The following is a 19,508-nucleotide window of genomic DNA, read 5'->3' on the forward strand; positions in this document are numbered from 1 at the left end:
GTTACTTCAGTTTATTGAATGAAGTTAACAAATGGGTATTTCATAAAAATGCGAGCTCCAGGGACTTTTAGGAAACTGTAAAATTTCTGTTTTCTTTCTTTGTTAACACAGGTAATGTTGACCATTATTTAACACACGTAAGTCAATTAACTCAGTATTTCACCTACTTAAAAACAAGAATTGCATCAGAAATCTGAAAACCAAAGGAAGAAAGATAATATGACTAACCTTGAACATGTAGTTTCTCATACTGTTATTTTATGTCTATAGGCTTCAGGAAGAAATCATAAATTTTTCTTCTAAAGTTTTCTGTTGACACAAACTGTTGTTAGGATTTCCAACACAAGGTGACTCTAGGACTGGCCTCGTAGCATGAGTTGTGAATAAAGATCTGGTCTGTTGTTTCTCCACAAGTTTCTTACTGGTCTCTGCTTATCTCTCATGAGTTCTATGAAGATTGCAAAAGAAAAAATGCTTAGTATTTTATTATTTCCTACATAATTAGAAAAGGACTTGCATTTACAAATAAAGCCTCCAAGAAATATGGGACTATGTGAAAAGACACAATCTACGCCTGATTGGTGTACCTGAAAGTGACAGGGAGAATGGAACCAAGTTGTAAAACACTCTTCAGGATATCATCCGGGAGAACTTCCCCAACCTAGCAAGGGAGGCCAACATTCAAATTCAGGAAATACAGAGAATGCCACAACAATAATCCTCAAGAAGAGCAATTCCAAGGCATATAATTGTCAGATTCACCAAAGCTGAAATGAAGGAAAAAATGTTAAGGACAGCCAGAGAGAAAGGTTGGGTTACCCACAAAGGGAAATTCATCAGACTAACAGCAGATCTCTCGGCAGAAACTCTACAAGCCAGAATAGAGTGGGGGCCAATATTCAACATTCTTAAAGAAAAGAATTTTCAACCCAGAATTTAAGATCCAGATAAACTAAGCTTCCTAAGTGATGGAGAAACAAAATACTTCACAGACAAACAATGCTGAGAGATTTTGTCACCACCAGGCCTGCCTTACAAGAGCTCCTGAATGAAGCACTGAACATGGAAATGAACAATTGGTATCAGCCACTGCAAAAACATGCCAAATTGTAAAGACCATTGATACTACCAAGAAACTGCATCAATTAATGAGCAAAATAACCAGCTAACATCATAATGATGGGATCAAATTCACACATAGCAATATTAACTTTAAATGTAAGTGGGCTAAATGGTCCAATTAAAAGACACAGACTGGCAAATTGGATAAACAATCACGACCCATCAGTGTGCTGTATTCAGGAGACCCATCTCACATGCAGAGACACACACAAGCTCAAAATAAAGGGAGGAAGGAAGACATACCAAGCAAATGAAAAACAAAAACAAAAACAAAAAAAAACAAGGGTTGCAATACTAGTCTCTGATAAAACAGACTTTAAACCATCAAAGATCAAAAGAGACAAAGAAGGCCATTACATAATGGTAAAGGGATCAATGCAACAAGAAGAGCTAACTATCCTAAATATATATGCACCCAATACAGGAGCACCCAGATTCATAAAGCAAGTCCTTAGAGACCTACAAAGAGACTTAGACTCCACACAATAATAATGGGAGACTTTAACACCCCACTGTCAACATTAGACAGATCAACGAGACAGAAAGTTAACAAGGATATTCAGGAATGGAATTCAGCTCTGAACCAAGCAAACGAATAGACATCTACAGAACTCTCCACCCCAAATCAACAGAATATACATCCTTCTCAGCACCACATCACACTTATTCCAAAACTGACCACATAGTTGGAAGTAAAGCACTCCTCACCAAATGTACAAGAACAGAAATTATAACAAACTGTCTCTCAGACCACAGGGCAATCAAACTAGAACTCTGGTTTAAGAAATTCACTCAAAACTGTTCAACTACATGGAAATTGAACAACCTGCTCCTGAATGACTACTGGGTACATAACGAAATGAAAGCAGAAATAAAGTTGTTCTTTGAAAGCAATGAGAACAAAGATACAATATACCAGAATCTCTGGGACACATTTAAAGCAGTATGTAGAGGGAAATTTATAGCACTAAATGCCCACAAAAGCAAGCAGGAAAAGATCTAAAACTGACACCCTAACATCACAATTAAAAGAACTAGAGAAGCAAGAGCAAACACATTCAAAAACTAGCAGAAGGCAAGAAATAACTAAGATCAGAGCAGACCTGAAGGAGATAGAGACACAAAAAACCCTTCAAAAAAAATCAATTAGTCCAGGAGCTGGTTTTTTGAAAAGATCAGTAAAATTGATAGACCACTAGCAAGACTAATAAACAAGAAAAGAGAGAAGAATCAAAAAGACGCAATAAAAAATGATAAAGGAGATATCACCACCAATCCCACAGAAAAACAAACTACCATCAGAGAATACTATAAACACCTCTACACAAATAAACTAGAAAATCTAGAAGAAATGGATAAATTCCTGGACACATATACCCTCCCAAGACCAAACCAGGGAGAAGTTGAATCCCTGAATAGACCAATAACAGGTTCTGAAATTGAGGCAATAATTAATAGGCTATCAACCAAAAAAGGCCAGGACCACATGGATTTACAGCCAAATTCTACCAGAGGTACAGAGAGGAGCTGTTTACATTCCTTCTGAAACCATTCCAATCAGCAGAAAAAGAGAGAATCCTCCCTAACTCATTTTATGAGGCCAGCATCATCCTGATACCAAAGCCTGGCAGAAACACAACAAAAAAAGAGAATTTTAGACCAATAGCCCTGATGAACATCGATGCAAAAGTCCTCAATAACATACTGGCAAACCAAATCCAGAAGCACATCTAAAAGCTTATCCACCATGATCAAGTGGGCTTCATCCCTGGGATACAAGGTTGGTTCAACATACACAAATCAATAAACGTAATCCAGCATATAAACAGAACCAAAGACAAAAGCCACATGATTATCTCAATAGATGCAGAAAAGGCCTTGGACAAAATTCAGTGGCCCTTCATGCTAAAAACTCTCAATAAATTTGGTAATGATGGAACATATCTCAAAATAATAAGAGTTATTTATGACAAACCCACAGCCAATATCATACTGAAAGGGCAAAAACTGGAAGCATTCCCCTTGAAAACTGGCACAAGACAGGGATGCCCTCTCTCACCACTCCTATTCAACATAGTGTTGGAAGTTCTGGCTAGGGCAATCAGGCAAGAGAAAGAAATCAAGGGTATTCAATTAGGAAATGAGGAAGTTTTGCAGATGACATGATTGTATATTTAGAAAACCCCATCCTCTCAGCCCAAAATCTCCTTAAGCTGATAAGCAACTTCAGCAAAGTCTCAGGATACAAAATCAATGTGCAAAAATCACAAGCATTCTTATACACCAATAACAGACAAACAGAAAGTCAAATCATGAGTGAACTCCCATTCACATTTGCTTCAAAGAGAATAAAACACCTAGGAATCCAACTTACAAGGTATGTGAAGGACTCTTCAAGGATAATTACAAACCACTGCTCAATGAAATAAAAGAGAACACAAACAAATGGAAGAACATACCATGCTCATGGATAGGAAGAATCAATATTGTGAAAATGGTCATACTGTCCAAGGTAATTTATAGATTCAATGCCATCCCCATTAAGTTACCAATGAGTTTCTTCACAGGATTGGAAAAAACTACTTTAAAGTTCATATGGAACCAAAAAAGAGCCAGCATTGCCAAGACAATCCTAAGCCAAAAGAACAAAGCTGGAGGCATCACCCTACCTGACATCAAACTATACTACAAGGCTGCAGTAACCAAAACAGCATGGTACTGGTACCAAAACAGAGATATAGACCAATGGAACAGAACAGAGCCCTCAGAAATAATACCACACATCTACAGCCATCTGATCTTTGACAAACCTGAGAAAAACAAGAAATGGAGAAAGGATTCCCTCTTTAATAAATGGTGCTGGGAAAACTGGCTAGCCATAAGTAGAAAGCTGAAACTGGATCCTTTCCTTACACCTTATACAAACGTTAATTCAAGATGGATTCGAGACTTAAATGTTAGACCTAAAACTATAAAAACTCTAGAAGAAAACCTAGGCAATACCATTCAGGACATAGCCATGGGCAAGGACTTCATGTCTAAAACACCAAAAGCAATGGCAACAAAAGCCAAAATTGGCAAATGGGATCTAATTAAACTAAAGAGCCTCTGCAGAGCAAAAGAAACTACCATCAGAGTGAACAGGCAACCTACAGAATGGGAGAAAATTTTTGCAATCTTCTCATCTGACAAAGGGCTAATATTCAGAACCTACAAAGAACTTAAACAAGTTTACAAGAAAAAAATTAAACAACCCCATCAAAAAGTGGGCAAAGGATATGAACAGACACTTCTCAAAAGAAGACATTTATGCAGCCAACAGACACATGAAAAAATGCCCATCTTCACTGGCCATCAGAGAAATGCAAGTCAAAACCACAATGAGATACCATGTCACACCAGGTAGAACGGCAATCATTAAAAAGTCAGGGAACAACAGGTGCTGAAGAGGATGTGGAGAAATAGGAACCACTTGTACACTGTTGGATGGAGTGTAAACTAGTTCAACCATTGTGGAAGACAGTGTGGCGATTTCTCAAGGATCTAGAACTAGAAATACCGTTTGACCCATCCATACCATTACTGGGGATATACTCAAAGGATTATAAATCATGCTGCTTAAAGCCACATGCACATGTATGTTTATTGCAGACTATTCACAATAGCAAATACTTGGAACCAACCCTAATGTCCATCAGTGACAGACTGGATTAAGAAAATGTGGCATATATTCCCCATGGAATACTATGCAGCCATAAAAAAGGATGAGTTCATGTTCTTTGTAGGCACATGGATAAAGCTGGAAACCATTATTCTGAGAAAATTGTCACAAGGACAGAAAACCAAACACCACATGTTCTCGCTCATAGGTGGGAATTGAACAATGAGAACACTTGGACACAGGAAGGGGAACATCACACACTGGGTCCTGCTGGGGGTCGGGGGAAGGGAGGAGGGATAGGATTAGGAGATATACCTAATGTAAATTACGAGTTAACAGGTGCAGCACAGCAATATGGCACATGTATGCATATGTAACAAACCTGCACGTTGAGCATATGTACCCTAGAACTTATGTAAAATACAAAAAATAAAGGACTTGCGTTTAAAAAGAAAACACTTCTATAAGAATAAATAACATTTCCCACTAAACCATGTTTTAGCAATAAAAAGTACATATATTTTTAGGAGGATTTCTAACAAGAAGTTTTTTTTTTGGCAAAAAATAATGTCACTGTGTAGAAATATATCAAACATCATGTTGTATTTCTTAAATATGTACAATTAGAAAGCTAAAACTAAAAAAGCTATAAATATGTGTTTATTAAATCACTTTAAAGATTTTTAAAAATTATCCCTCAAAGATATTTTTAAGCTTTTGCTGTCACCTTTCTTGTACATTTTCACTCATTATTTGGGATCAATTAAGCATTTGGCACTGAGAAATTCCAACAACTCCTAGGGGAGACAAAGATAGAGCTGAGTGGGAGATCAAAAAAACTAAAACAGGTTCAAAGACAATTAGCTACTAACATTGTGACCAAGGCATCGGAGGTGGGGCCTGTGCCTTCTGTCTTCCACACACACCCTCAGGCCAACCAAGGTGCTATTTTTAACCATTTTGTGAATTATACATCCCTTAATCTCGGTATTATTAATTCTCCATTTCACAGGGATGTTTTTATAAAGAATGAAAAGACTATACAGGGTAGTTTTTCTCAGGGTGCTGTCTAATGATAATACCAAAGATCACTATCAAAGAAAGTTATTTTACCAAGTGCCAGAAAGTGAAACATAGTATTAATTGTACTTGACCATTTTGATCTCAATTTTAATCTTCCAAACAATAGTTAAACATATTAGTACTTCTATTTGGGGACATGCTGAAAAACCATTTAACGACAATACTACTGTCTGAATTAAATGCTTCAAAAATACTTAGTTGACAGGCTAGTAGATCAGGTTGACTAGATGTGAATCTGAAGGGCATAAAAAAGCCATACTAAACCAACAAATGAGGAAGAGACATAAACTCTCTTGGACAAACATTTTAAAGGTCAGTTCATTCACTAACATCATGTTTCCATAATTATATTATCTAGTGAACTTTCACTTCCCACTGATGTTGTAAACCTGTCTCACTAAAAATTAAACTTCTGAGCCAAATTAATGAGCTTAATTTATTTTCTGTAATTATATTTTGACTGACTTGTTTAGTTATTTGACAACAAATCTCTAAATTTTAATTCCTCTAAATAGAAGTGTTTATATTTTTTTGAATTCTGTTTTATTAAAGTCTTCTACAAGTTTTCATTTTGGAGAGTTCAGATTACAGATCTTTAACTATCAACTCCATCTTATTTATTGAAACAATATCATGCTCTCTTAAGTACTATAGACTTTCTTGAGTTTCTCCTTGTGTCTAAACAAATTAAAAGTACAGTAACAATTTAATTGTACATTAAAAATAACTAAGAGTATAATTAATTTACCCACAAAAATTAAAAAGAAAAAGAAAACAAATTAAAAACATACATTTTAAAGTAACTATAAGCTGGATAATTATTGTATATTTGTTTCCTTTTAAGTCAGTAATTCAGAAAGCAATTTTAAATATGTGAAAAAGAAGCTGAAGCTTGAAATACTTATCAGCAATATTTACTAAATTGATACTGGCTAATATCTTGATGGGTGGATGAGTTCTGGTGTTCTCTGGTACTGTAGGATGAATACAGTCAACTACAATTTATAGTACGCTTCCAAAAAGCTAGAAGAGAGGATTGGAAATATTCCCAACAGAAATAAATAATAAATGTTTGAGGTGTTGAATATACTAGTTAGCCTGACTTGAGCATTACACATTGTATACATATAGAGAGGAGATTTCACTGTTACTCTATATCCCATAAACATGTATGTACATGTCAACTAAAAATATTTTTAAAAATCATCTCATTAAAAAAAAAATATGGGCCAAACTTAGTGACTTACTGTTAATGAATAGAATCTAGCCTGACTATCCTCACTCAAAACAGGGGAAGGGGGTACCAAGGGCAAGCAGTTTGAGATAGAGCCTTTTCTAAGCTAATGTTGCAAATCCCATGATGTAACTCTTACCACATTGCATTTATTCAAAGCAAGTCACTGTGAGTGCCTAGAAGCTCCATCGCAGGTGATCTGGATGCCTGCCTCAGCCAACATCCCAGCCAATGGCCAGCATTAGCAACAAGACACATAGATGACCAAACCCTCAGATGATTGTAGTTTCCCAGTCTTTGACCTGTCCCCAGGGAAGCTGAGAGGAACAGCAACTAGATGTCCTAGCCAAGCTTTTCCCAAATGGCAGATTAATAAAACAAACACTGTTGTTTTAACCCACGAAATAGTGGGTGACTGTTAGAAAACGAGAAAATGAAAATTTGATTTAAAAAATAACAATAGAAAACCTAACTCACACAGTAGAAATTAGTCACCTTTGCAGTAGGATCTAATAAAGGTTGACATTAATTTACTTATGACAAACAATGCTCATGAGAAGCAGTAGATAATTAGAAGACAGACAGACATTGGAGTTACTGAGGAGAAAAATCTCTTAAAATTCCCTTTAATTAAAAATTCTTATTACTAGACAAGTGTACTTCTTTAGAGTTTCCCCTCAAGTGAATCAGGAAGACTGGGAAACAAAGAGGCAAGATTTGAAGTGCAACAGTTGGAAAACTAACAATATTTGGTTTAACTATCAAAATCAGGTTATCTGATTTCACTGAAATAAAATCTTTAAAAAGCTAAGCAGCATTGAGTATTTATTAATCAATCTGGCATTCAATATTTTCCTTTCCTCAATGAGAAAATAAAGAGAACATTACAGAATTGTTTTTAATCATCTCAAAAGTAAAATAAATATAGTGGGTTTTGATTGTTAATAAATTAAACACAATTTCTCCTTCACTATACTTCAAGTTTGTCTATGTGAAGAAGTTAAGACCATTTTTATCTTTATGTTGTACCAAAATGCTTCTTCATATCATACAAAAAAATTAGCTCTGACATTTTGAAATTCAGACAACTAATTTCACTATTATCTGTCTCTAACAAATTGCCTGAACATAAACTGACATTTTAGTGCTACACCTCTGAAACTTTTTCTTTGAATAGGATAAAGTATTTATTCTAAAAAATATGTATGAAGCTATAAAATATAGCTGTGCATCTTGATCTGTTTAAGCAGAGAGAGGTAGTTGCAGAGAATTGTGATTTCTGAGAATGCTGGAACTGTACCAAGAAAAGATCATCCCAGGTGTTATACATAAAAATCAGGTACTAGGTCAAAAGAAGATCTACCTGTGAACTGCAAGATGCTGCATTAGCTCAATTTCCAATGAGAAAAGCTTACAGCCTGGACTGACTCTTCTGCCAGGATGGGGAACATCTACCGATGGTTGTACTAATTACAGTGAGTTAATAAAGCATAATGCATGAAATAGTAGATTGTCAGAAGATGATGTCACCAAGATTTGATGAAAATGGCACTCAAGAGAGAGACATTCAGAGAGAGACTAAAGATTTGAATAGAGAAAAAAAGGAATGGACTCTTGACTTTGTAAGCCTGACTTCCCATCATGTCATGGAGTCAGCAATGCATAAGCTGGCCATGGGCTCCTTCAAGAAACAAAAAGTAAAGATGTTTCTCTATACTATACTGAATGTTTATTATGATAATATACAACTGGTAATATGTAACATGACTGAAAAAGAGTTACCCTATAAGTTAATTTGGTACTGGCATAAGAATAGACAGATCAATGTTTTAGAATTTAGAATCCAAAAATAGACCTGCACATGTATGGTCAATTGATTTTCAACCAGGATACCAAAATGACTACATGGGAAGAGAATAGTATTTTCAGCAAATGGTTCTGGGACAAGTGAATCTCCATATGCAAAAGAATAAAGTTGGAGTCCCACCAAATGCTGTATTTAAAAATTATCTCAAAATAAAAGAGCTAAATTTAAGAGCTAAAACTATAAGTTTCTTTAAAGAAAAGACAGGAATAAATCTTTGTGACTACATTTGGCAGTGGCTTCTTAGATATAACAACTCAAAATGTGGATTAACATTAGAATTTAAAACTGCTGTGCTTGAAAATATACTATCAATAAAGTAAAAAGACAAGCCACTGAGTAGGAGAAAATATTTGAAAACTGTATTTCTGATAGAAAACTTGTATCTAGGATATATAAAGAGCACTTACTATTCAGAAAGAAAAAGATGACCCAATTAGAAAATGGGGAAAGGATGGAAATAGACATGTCTCCAAAGCAGACATACACATGGCTAAGATGCACATTAAAACATGCTTAAAATTATTAGTCATTAGGAAATGCAAATCAAAACCCCAGAGAGGTGCCACTTCCCACCACTAGGATGGAATCTTTCCTAGTAAAAATGTGGAGAAATTAGAACCCTCATACACTGCTAATGAAAAATGATATAGCTGCTTTGGAAAATGTACTGGCATTTCCTCTAAAAGTTAAACATAGACTTACCATGTGACTCAGCAATTCCATTCATAAGTATACACCCAAAAGACATGAAAACATATGCAAACACAAAAACTTATACATAAAAGTTCATAGCAGTATTATTAACAATAGCCCAAAATGGAAGCAACCTAAAGATTTATCCACTGATGAGTGGGTAAATAAAATGTTTGATATATCCAGACAATGAAATATACTCAGCAATAAGAAGAAATTGAGTACCGATACTTGCTACAACAGAGGACCTTGAAAACGTTAAGCTGAGTGAAAGAATCCAGTCACAAAAGGCCACATACTGTGATTTGAACAAGATAAAGCATCCAGAACAGACCAATATATGCAAACAAAGTAGATGGGTGGTTCCCTAGAACTGAGCAAGGAATGGGAAACTGGTGGGTGACAAAGAATGCAGAATATGCAGAATTTCTTTATAGAGTGATGAAAATATTCTAGAATAGATGGTGGTGATGATTGTTTAACTCTGTGAAAGTACTAAAAGTCACTGAATTGTGCACTTTCAAAGAGTGAATTGCATGGCATGTTAATTATATCTCAATAAAATTGTTACCCAGAAAATCAATTTGATACTAGTGACTTGGAGTTGTCATTAGGATGGTGTACTGCTTGCTTTTATATCACTGACCAGGGTTCAAGACATAGAATGAGCAGCTTGCCCATCTTATAGAAAAAGAATATATTAAAAGGCATTCTTTCCATTAGAATCAAGTACATAAAATTAAAAAAATATCTCTTCCACTGCTCAAAGCACCGACAGATTTTTATTTCCCCAAAGTATGTGGGGACTTTTTTTGGTTCCAAAACTGGTTAAAAAGTACTTTATATGTTAGCTTATTCATCTGAATATCCATTTCAAGTAGACTGGTTTTGAAATCTCCATGGAAATTAAGCTTTCCATTTTAATATTCCTTTAACTTCTTTTCTGTAATTTCTAAAAGCTTCTTAGATCTGCAGGAATGCACAGAATGACTAAGTCAAAATGTTTCAGACTAATATTTAGTAATTTCTTAAACAAACATGTTCTAACCTACAAAGAAACAAATCAAGAAATTATGATCCTCTCTCACTTTTTAATATAACATAGTTTGAGAACATTATAACAAAATTTAGCTTTATGTATATAATATGAAGAAAATTTTACAACTTACATGACAAAGGATTGATATTATAATCATATATGGAGATTTTATAAATAAACTATTAATATTCATTTTAGTATTTGATTGGGGCAAAAGAAATCATGGCTTTTGAACCATGATTACTTTTGCACCAACCTAATGTTAATATAAAACACTAATAACCTATTACTAAATGAGTTTTCACTCAAAGATCAGCATCAATGGGGAGAAAGCATATTTATAATATGTTTGCTAAAGACACAAAAATACATTTTGATACCTTTTGACAACTGTCTATAGGAAGAAAAGAACAAACAAACACAAATTATCATGAAGATTATCCACAGTAGAAAAACAGAAAGGAAAGAAAACAGTCTGAGTTGAGGAGGGAAAAGGAAACAGGCATAGTTTTAGAAGAAAGGAAATGAAAAGAAAGATCATGTGAAGACTTAACGACAGTTGTAGGAAGAGATCTAAAGATCTTTGCTAGCACAGTGCTAACAAAGTGAAAGGGATCCAAAACCATGCAGAAAAAGATAATGAGAGAAAAATATTAATTGGAATCAGAGAACAAATTAAAGTTCTCAGCAAATACAAAAGCAGCCATGTTGGGGGCTTCAAAGGCACTGAGGAAAATTTCATTTTTAATCTGGGTGGCAGAAACACAATTACTCATTTTACTCTTCTCTAGGTCATACATAGTTTGTATTGTAACATACATGTATGTACATATAATACATGTGTATATATGCACATATGTGTGTGTGTCTGTGTGTATCAAAAACAACAGAAGTTTAGTGATATATATGTACCTCACGTATGTATGGGAGGTACCAGTAGAAAATAAGTAAATATCCATAATATATTTTAAAACTAAAAAAAATCAAAGAGACTAAAAGAAAAGTTAATCAAGATGATTTTTGATGGTGTTTAAAAATAACAAGGACAGATTTTTAGATATTAAAGGATAGCAGATATGCACACTACCAAGAGGAAGATTACCAAATACAAACAAAAATATCTTCAGAAGTAAAAATTCAAAGTAGATAATGAAGAGTACAGTTGACATTATATGCCAAAGGCATTGCCATTATTGTTTTCAAAATCATTGAAGAATAAGTGTGATATTTAGATATACAAAAAAAGTTTCAGTTTTTGCTGTGACTGAAAAAAATTTAAAATAGGATAATTTCTTTAATTATAAAAATGCAGCTATAGGTCAATTTGTATCTCAGTTGCAATAAATACATTGAAATTATAGTTAATAAATATTTTTAAAGTTCTAAAATATTGAAATCTTACCCAGATTTCTTTTCCTAATTCATTTTTTTCTTTCTTTATTGATCCAAATTATGCTCCAGAGACTGCGTGAAGTCAATACATTGGTTTAATTTCTCTTTTCTATCTTCAGTCTTTTAAAGAAATGAAAGAAAATTATTATTAAAAATCTAGAGACACTCTTCTTTCCTAAAAATATTTCTCTTGAGTTCATCAGTTATATGTGTGTAAACCATTTTATAACATGCAGTTTATACACTTTATTCCAATAACGACAGATTGAAAAACATAACTTTTTTAAAAACAACCCAAAATGATTTATACTCTCATCAGTATCATTTGTGGAATTTAAACTGCCAAAATTTATTTGGTAAAAAAGTTTTTATGCATAAAATACTAAATGCTAACAATAAGTGAAAAAATAAGTAGTTATATTTATATTTTGGTTTCCAAAGATGCCCTCAAAGCATTGTCATCAACAGTTCACAATATGCCAGGTTTGTTCATTGATATCTACCTAAGACAATTTTTTGAAAGCTCTCACTTGGTTCCCATAACATTTCTGATTCTAACCTAACTTCGGGATGAGGTAACTACCCTCATTCTCTGTAAGTTTTATAGCTTTTTAATTTTTTTTCTATTAACCATTTTTCTTTAGATAAAGTTTATGTGTTTTCTGTGTTTCTCATTCTCAATATTCTCAACTTACAATGGGTTTATCAAGATGTAACACCACTGTAAACTGAGGAGAACCTGTACTGTGGTCTGAAAATCCCTATTCTAAAATCTGAAGCTTCAAAATCTGAAACTTTTTAAATGCAGGCGTAATTTTTCTCAATGGCCAGAAAAAATATGAGTATTGATTAGAATAATTTTCCTCTATTAAAGTGGTTTTATATTTATTAAAATATAGGTTGAATAAAACTTTCCCACGTCAATGTCTGAAAAAATAAATTATCAGTACAATATATTTAATTCTGTTGTAACAACAGGTGAGATAGAATATTTTCAATTTATACAATAACAGGTAGTATGTATGTCAGATATCATTCTCTGCTTAGGCAAATTTGTAATAAGATTATGTCTCATGAAAATATAAAGCAATGCAACATTGAAGGATAAATTGTTCTGCACAGACTAGAAAACACATCCTGAAGCATAAGATCAATGACAGTCAGAATAGTCAGAGAAAGCTTCATGAAAAACATTAGATCATGGTTGCTTACGACTGGGGAAGGTGAAGAAACATGGAGGTGGGTTGTGGTGATGACTAAGATGTGAAGTTTCTCTTCAGGGTGATGAAAATGTTCTGAAAATTATTGTGGTGATGGTTATACAACTTTGTGAATATATTAAGAGACATTGAGTTGTATAATTTAAATGTGTGAACTGTATGATATGTGAATTTTATCCTAATAAAGTTCCTTTTTAAACATCCAATGGCAGTATCAAGATAATTTCATTTTCTATTTTGAATATACATACTATACATGATCTAAATATATGTTTATACAATATAATTAAAAAGAAACAACAAAAGAATTGCCTAGCCATTCAATACTGTGTATATTAACCTAAACATTTGCATTTTGGAAAATAGTATCATGTCATTGGCATCCATTCACAAAAGTGGAGCTAAGAAATAAGATAATTTCTGGAATATTCCACTAAACATTCTTCTCTGATTAAATATGGCTTGCCTCACCATGGCAACATAAATCACTGAAAAATACTGTTTATTTGAAGAATAGTCTCTCAACTGGTGGGATAAATGATGTATAATTCTTAACCTTCTTAAGGGTAAATATTATGAGAAAAAATATGTAATTATAAGGAAAACATTGCAGAATGACAGCCACAGTTTTAAAAATAAGCACATTATAAGGATAATAAAATTGTAATAAAACTAATTATAATGAACATATAAAGGAAGTCTTCCCATGGAAATTAGTATTATAAAACAATTTATATTATTTAACCAGCTATACATTCATTGTTGGCATATTACATTTAATACATACTTGATTTTTTATTTGAAATCATTTCTTCAATAAATTCTGTATCTCATCTTTGAGATTAATGTGATAACGTGATGTAGCCTCTATTGACGTCTCAGAGAGGAAGAATGTGATGTAACCTCTAGTGAAGCCTCAGACACACACAGTTTATTGAGATCAGTCAATTTTCTTTTTGTCTCACAATGACCTGACAAGACATGTTTGTTATTGATTTTGTAAATCATTATATCAAATTAACAATATTTACTTTCAAAAACATCCCCAAATATATTGATTCACCTTATTTTCTTCATTTGTACACATTGCTGCTTGTTAGTGAATTTACTTAAGGACACAAGAAGGTATTATCTTCCTGCCAAATTGGTACTGTCGTACTACTCAAGAGATTCATCCCACTAGCAATTTGTCCCTTAATGAATCTGTAATGCTTCACGACTTACTGAAGTCCAAAAAAAAAAAAAGGGGCGGGACTAGCAGTGGTAAATTCTACACAGTGGAATTCTTTCCTTCTTCTGTATTAGAAGCACAAATCAACATCAAAGTTCCTCACATAGTCAATCAACTGCTGAAATTTTTCCAATAGATTTTTATCTCAGAGTAAAAGTATTTTTATTTCAAAGGCTTTAGAGGCCCTAGGTAACCGGTCTCCACATCTCTTCTGACCTCAGCTGCTAGGTTTCTCTCCTCTACTCACTTCTTTTGTACTATACATGAACCCTGCCACCTCTCATGAAATGAAAAATGGGGATCCAATGCAAAGCTAATAAATCACAGATAGCCACAATGATCTTTCTCTGGGACAAAGTTCTATTCACATCTCTGAGCCTTGAAATAGAAATTATGAGCAAATTATTTGTAACAATATTCAAAATAAATTATAACTACCAGCGGGGTGATTAAATCAATTTTGATATTGCTGAAATTTGCCACATTTGTCCTAAGCTATTATTTAATAAAACACAGATGCCTTTAAAAAATTGAGTGGTCACAACAATACATAATTTCAGATTCAAATATGTTCAGATTTAAGTCAAATTGACATAAATGAAAATAAAATTCTACCAACTAAAATACATAAAAACCTACTGAAAAAAGTATTAAGATGCAGAAATGCACACTTCAAAATACACTTCAGTTCCTCTAGAAAATTTAGAATTAACTGTAAAAGTAAATTGCTGAATTGAATCTTAATTTCAAAATACTCATTGCTCATATGGACATTCCCATTATCTGCTTCATTGTGGTCATAAAATGTGGCCACAAAGAGACATTAAAACCTTTATTTCAGCAGTATAAACCAATGTCATTAATGTTAATCTATTAAAAATCTTTAACTTAAACTCTTAAAAGTTCATCAGTGACACAATATCTTTACTCAAAGTAAAACGTCTCTTAGCTTTCACTTTCATTTGGTGGAAATGAGGCATGTTTCTAAGCTGATATAGTAAATACATTTATCATCTATTTATACATATATATATGCAACTAGATTCAGCATTTAGCCAAGGCCATTTTCTTTCAGGAAGGTTGAAAAGTATTTACATTTTTTGATACTTACTTCTGTTTCTGCTTTCTCTTTTTCACATTGATCTGTACATTCTTTTCAATGGTTACTGTAATTAAATCCTCCTCATTTTTCTCTTTTAGGGGATGATGTTGCATTTTCGTCTGAAGAAACTGAATATTGTTATCTTGCTTTTGTTAGCTTTCTTACATGCATGAACTAATTGCAGTCGAAGCCACATACTTTTGCTTTGTAGTTGAAATAATTTCTGCTCCAGAGACTGCTGCTGTTCAGTGTGTTTGTCCACATTATCTTGTTTGTTTTGATACATGTGTTCAGCTTTCTTCATTTGACACTGTGTTTCATGGCAGTCTCTTTGTGCATGTTCTGAAACCAATGTATTTTCTCTTAGAGCATCTCCTGCATAATTCAGATTAAATTTTAGGTTTTTGGATTTCCTTTGAGCTTCACAAAGTGGTTGATGGAGCATCTCATTGTTACATATTGTATTACGCACATCAACATTCATTTTTCCTTGCAAATGAGCATCTCCTGCACTGTGGAAAGCAAGTTCTTGTTTTTTTCTTGATGTCACACTTTGATCATGGTCTTGCAAAGCAGAAGCCAGTCTAGGATGGTATGATTCAATTTCTGTCTCCAGTATTTCTTTGTCATGTTTTTCCTTCAATTTAGAAGTCAGCATTGTGTTTTCTGCTATCAGAACTTTAAGCTGCCCACTATACTGAGATGCCCTTTTTGTTAATGTTTTCTCTTTCAGTTTTAGGGTCATTTGAAGGTCAGCATTCTTTTCTTGTAAAATCTTAATGTCCTCAAGGTATTTATTTTCCTTCTCCTGGTGTTGATGTTTTAGTGTATCTATTTCCAGTTTTAGCATGGCAATTTCCTTTTTCAACATGCAATTTTCATGAAAGAGAGCATTGTCATTTTCATGAGGGTGAGAAACCTAAATAAAATAAAATAAACTTTTAGCTAGCACTCAATAAAATGGCGTATCATAGTTCCTCTGAAATTAAAGAATAACTTGTACCTTCATATAATGAAAGGGCTTTTATAAATAGGTATTGGTTGAAGAACCATTGAATCAAAACCTCAAATGCTATATAGCATGAATTCCCCAAAGTTCAAACACTTATTTGGAGACAATGAATTCATGACAGTAAAAAAGAAATGACTAGAGAATTTTTAAGAGCCTCAGAATTGGAAGAAAAAAAAAAACTTTCCCTGAATTACAACAAGCTCAAAAGTATAAAATAAAAGATTAATCAGTTTGACTACATATGAAAATTGGGTTTACACTCTGATGTCTAACTTATACAAGATCCCATACTAAGAGCCTTAGTGCTGCATATATTTAGACAGACACAATTTCTGGAAGCTTTTTCAGTTCCTTTTTCCTGAGAATATTCTCTAGATTTTTTTTTTTAAATAGTTAATTTTAAGAATTATATTTATGAATATTTGATAAGCTGAGACATTGTAACAAGTACATTTAGTTTTCACAATTTGGCAAGGAAAAGATTAAAAATATAAACAAGTTGTAGGATTTTCTCCAAGCCTTCTGAGTCTACATCCAGGACTTCTTCGGCAAATCTCAGCTAATTCTACTGGGCAAATATGTAAATACAAAAGAAGTCTTCTATTTCAAAACAAAAGTGGCAAAGACGATACAATCTAGAGAGCCCTACTTAGAATACTATGAGCTTATTTACTATGACAATAACTTTTGCCTCCTCTTGATAATGTTTGAGTCAGTATTAAATGTTAACTTGGAAAAATACACTAAACTATGTTGCTAGGAACAAAATTCTTACCAATAAATTATCACTAAGTATATGGTAGGGATTATCATTATTTTCAAAAGTTCTTTGCACTGAAATAAGATACTATTTGGATGCCATAATTTATAATAAATAACTGTAGCAACAAATGTCATAGTTAATTTTAAGACAATATTTTCCTTCAGGACCTGAATAATACATACTAAATCAAAGGGATATTAAAAGTAATACTGATGAAATAAAGTTAGAAATATAAATTTTTTGCCAGAAATTGATTCACCTGATTCAAATTACTTGTTACACTCTTCAATTCCATATCTTGTATCCTGAGAGCCTGTGAAAGTTGTTTCACTTCTAACTCATTCCTATGTTGCTCTTTGAGTCTTCTTAATTCTTCCCTAATTTTTTCATTTAATATATCGACATTTCTTCTCTTCTCTTCTTCTTGATTTAAAGCCAATCTGCCATTAAACAAACTTATCTTAACATTCATTTTGTTAGAAAATAGAATTCACTTTGAGATCTACTTCTTCCTATACTGGTTTATTACTCCAATAAAATTTCTATATTCCTGAATTTTTTTCTTTCTAGTTTTCAGGTATTTATTACTCCAACCTCTTCCAAATGACATACATACTTGAAAAATAGTGAGAAAAAACATGTTCTAATTAGAAAGTTTCTGTTTTTAGTAGCTTCGACAACTGTTATGGAAAAGAATACTGGAAGCTATTTGGTACATTTATGAGTTGAAAATTATTTTTTAAAAATATCACACAGTGAAAATTCCTCCTCAGTGAGGACAGATCATTTAGAGTTAACTGATTACAGTGACATTACTTTCTATAAAAAAAGTTTACAGATTTATTAGACATAAATATTCCTACTTATAAAATATGGGCAGTATCACTAAAAATAATTTTAATACTAAAATCTCAGACTAGGTTAAACAGTGTAATATCTGTTGTTCCATATGCCTTTTGTTTCCTTTTTGAGTAATACTTTAAACATGTCTTGTTGATTATTATATATTTTTCAACAAATTTTAAATCTCTTTTAGAACAAAAAAGAATATAATATTTAATTAAAGAATAAAAATAATATATATTTTTAACATAGAACACTGAATTAATTTAATTTATGTAGGAACGCAAGAGATGTTGAATAAACTAATCATAAATTACTGTATATTTTCTTTATATTCCATGCACATTAAGATTAAAAGTGTATAATTAAAGGAAATTGATTCTTGGGGAGAGAAGAATGGCAATTTCATACTCTCTTTGTTGAACTGTAAATGAATATAAATTTTCGTGAGAACAATTTAGAAGTAATGAACAAAGAACTTTTTAAAAACTTGCTATACTTTAACCAATTTTTTTTTTTATACTTTAAGTTCTAGGGTACATGTGCACAACGTGCAGGTTTGTTACATATGTATACATGCGCCATGTTGGTGTGCTGCACCCATTAACTCGTCATTTACATTAGGTATATCTCCTGATGCTATCCCTCCTTCCTCCCCCAACCCCACAATAGGCCCCGGTGTGTGATGTTCCCCTTCCTGTGTCCAGTGATCTCATTGTTCAATTCCCACTTATGAGTGAGAACATGTGGTATTTGGTTTTCTGTTCTTGTGATAGTTTGCTGAGAATGACGGTTTCCAGCTGCATCCATGTCCCTACAAAGGACACAAACTCATCCTTTTTTATGGCTACATAGTATTCCATGGTGCATATGTGCCACATTTTCTTAATCCAGTCTGTCACTGATGGATATTTGGGTTGATTCCAAGTCTTTGCTATTGTGAATAGTGCAGCAATAAATATACATGTGCATGTGTCTTTATGGCAGCATGATTTATAATCCTTTGGGTATATCCCCAATAATGGGATGGCTGGGTCAAATGGTATTTCTAGTTCTAGATCCTTGAGGAATTGCCAAACTGTTTTCCACAATGGTTGAACTAGTTTATAGTCCCACCAACAGTGTAAAAGTGTTCCTATTTCTCCACATCCTCTCCAGCACCTGTTGTTTCCTAACATTTTAATGATCGTATAAGGTGTAAGAAAAGGATCCAATTTCAGCTTTCTACTTATGGCTAGCCAATTTT

At 33.1% G+C, this 19,508-nt stretch overlaps 1 long non-coding RNA gene across 1 annotated transcript; it reads right to left on the reverse strand.

Moving 5' to 3' along the window:
- Positions 1-233: 233 nt before the first annotated feature.
- Positions 234-15,722, reverse strand: LOC117082378. Its single transcript, XR_004436583.1, has 4 exons — positions 15,654-15,722; positions 14,099-14,282; positions 12,102-12,211; positions 234-448 (listed from the first exon to the last, which is right to left on the reverse strand). It is a non-coding gene; the product is annotated as an uncharacterized LOC117082378 (long non-coding RNA).
- Positions 15,723-19,508: the final 3,786 nt, after the last annotated feature.

This window comes from Trachypithecus francoisi, unplaced genomic scaffold, assembly GCF_009764315.1.
Source record: "Trachypithecus francoisi isolate TF-2019V2 unplaced genomic scaffold, Tfra_2.0 Lachesis_group9, whole genome shotgun sequence".
Classification (NCBI taxonomy): domain Eukaryota; kingdom Metazoa; phylum Chordata; class Mammalia; order Primates; family Cercopithecidae; genus Trachypithecus; species Trachypithecus francoisi.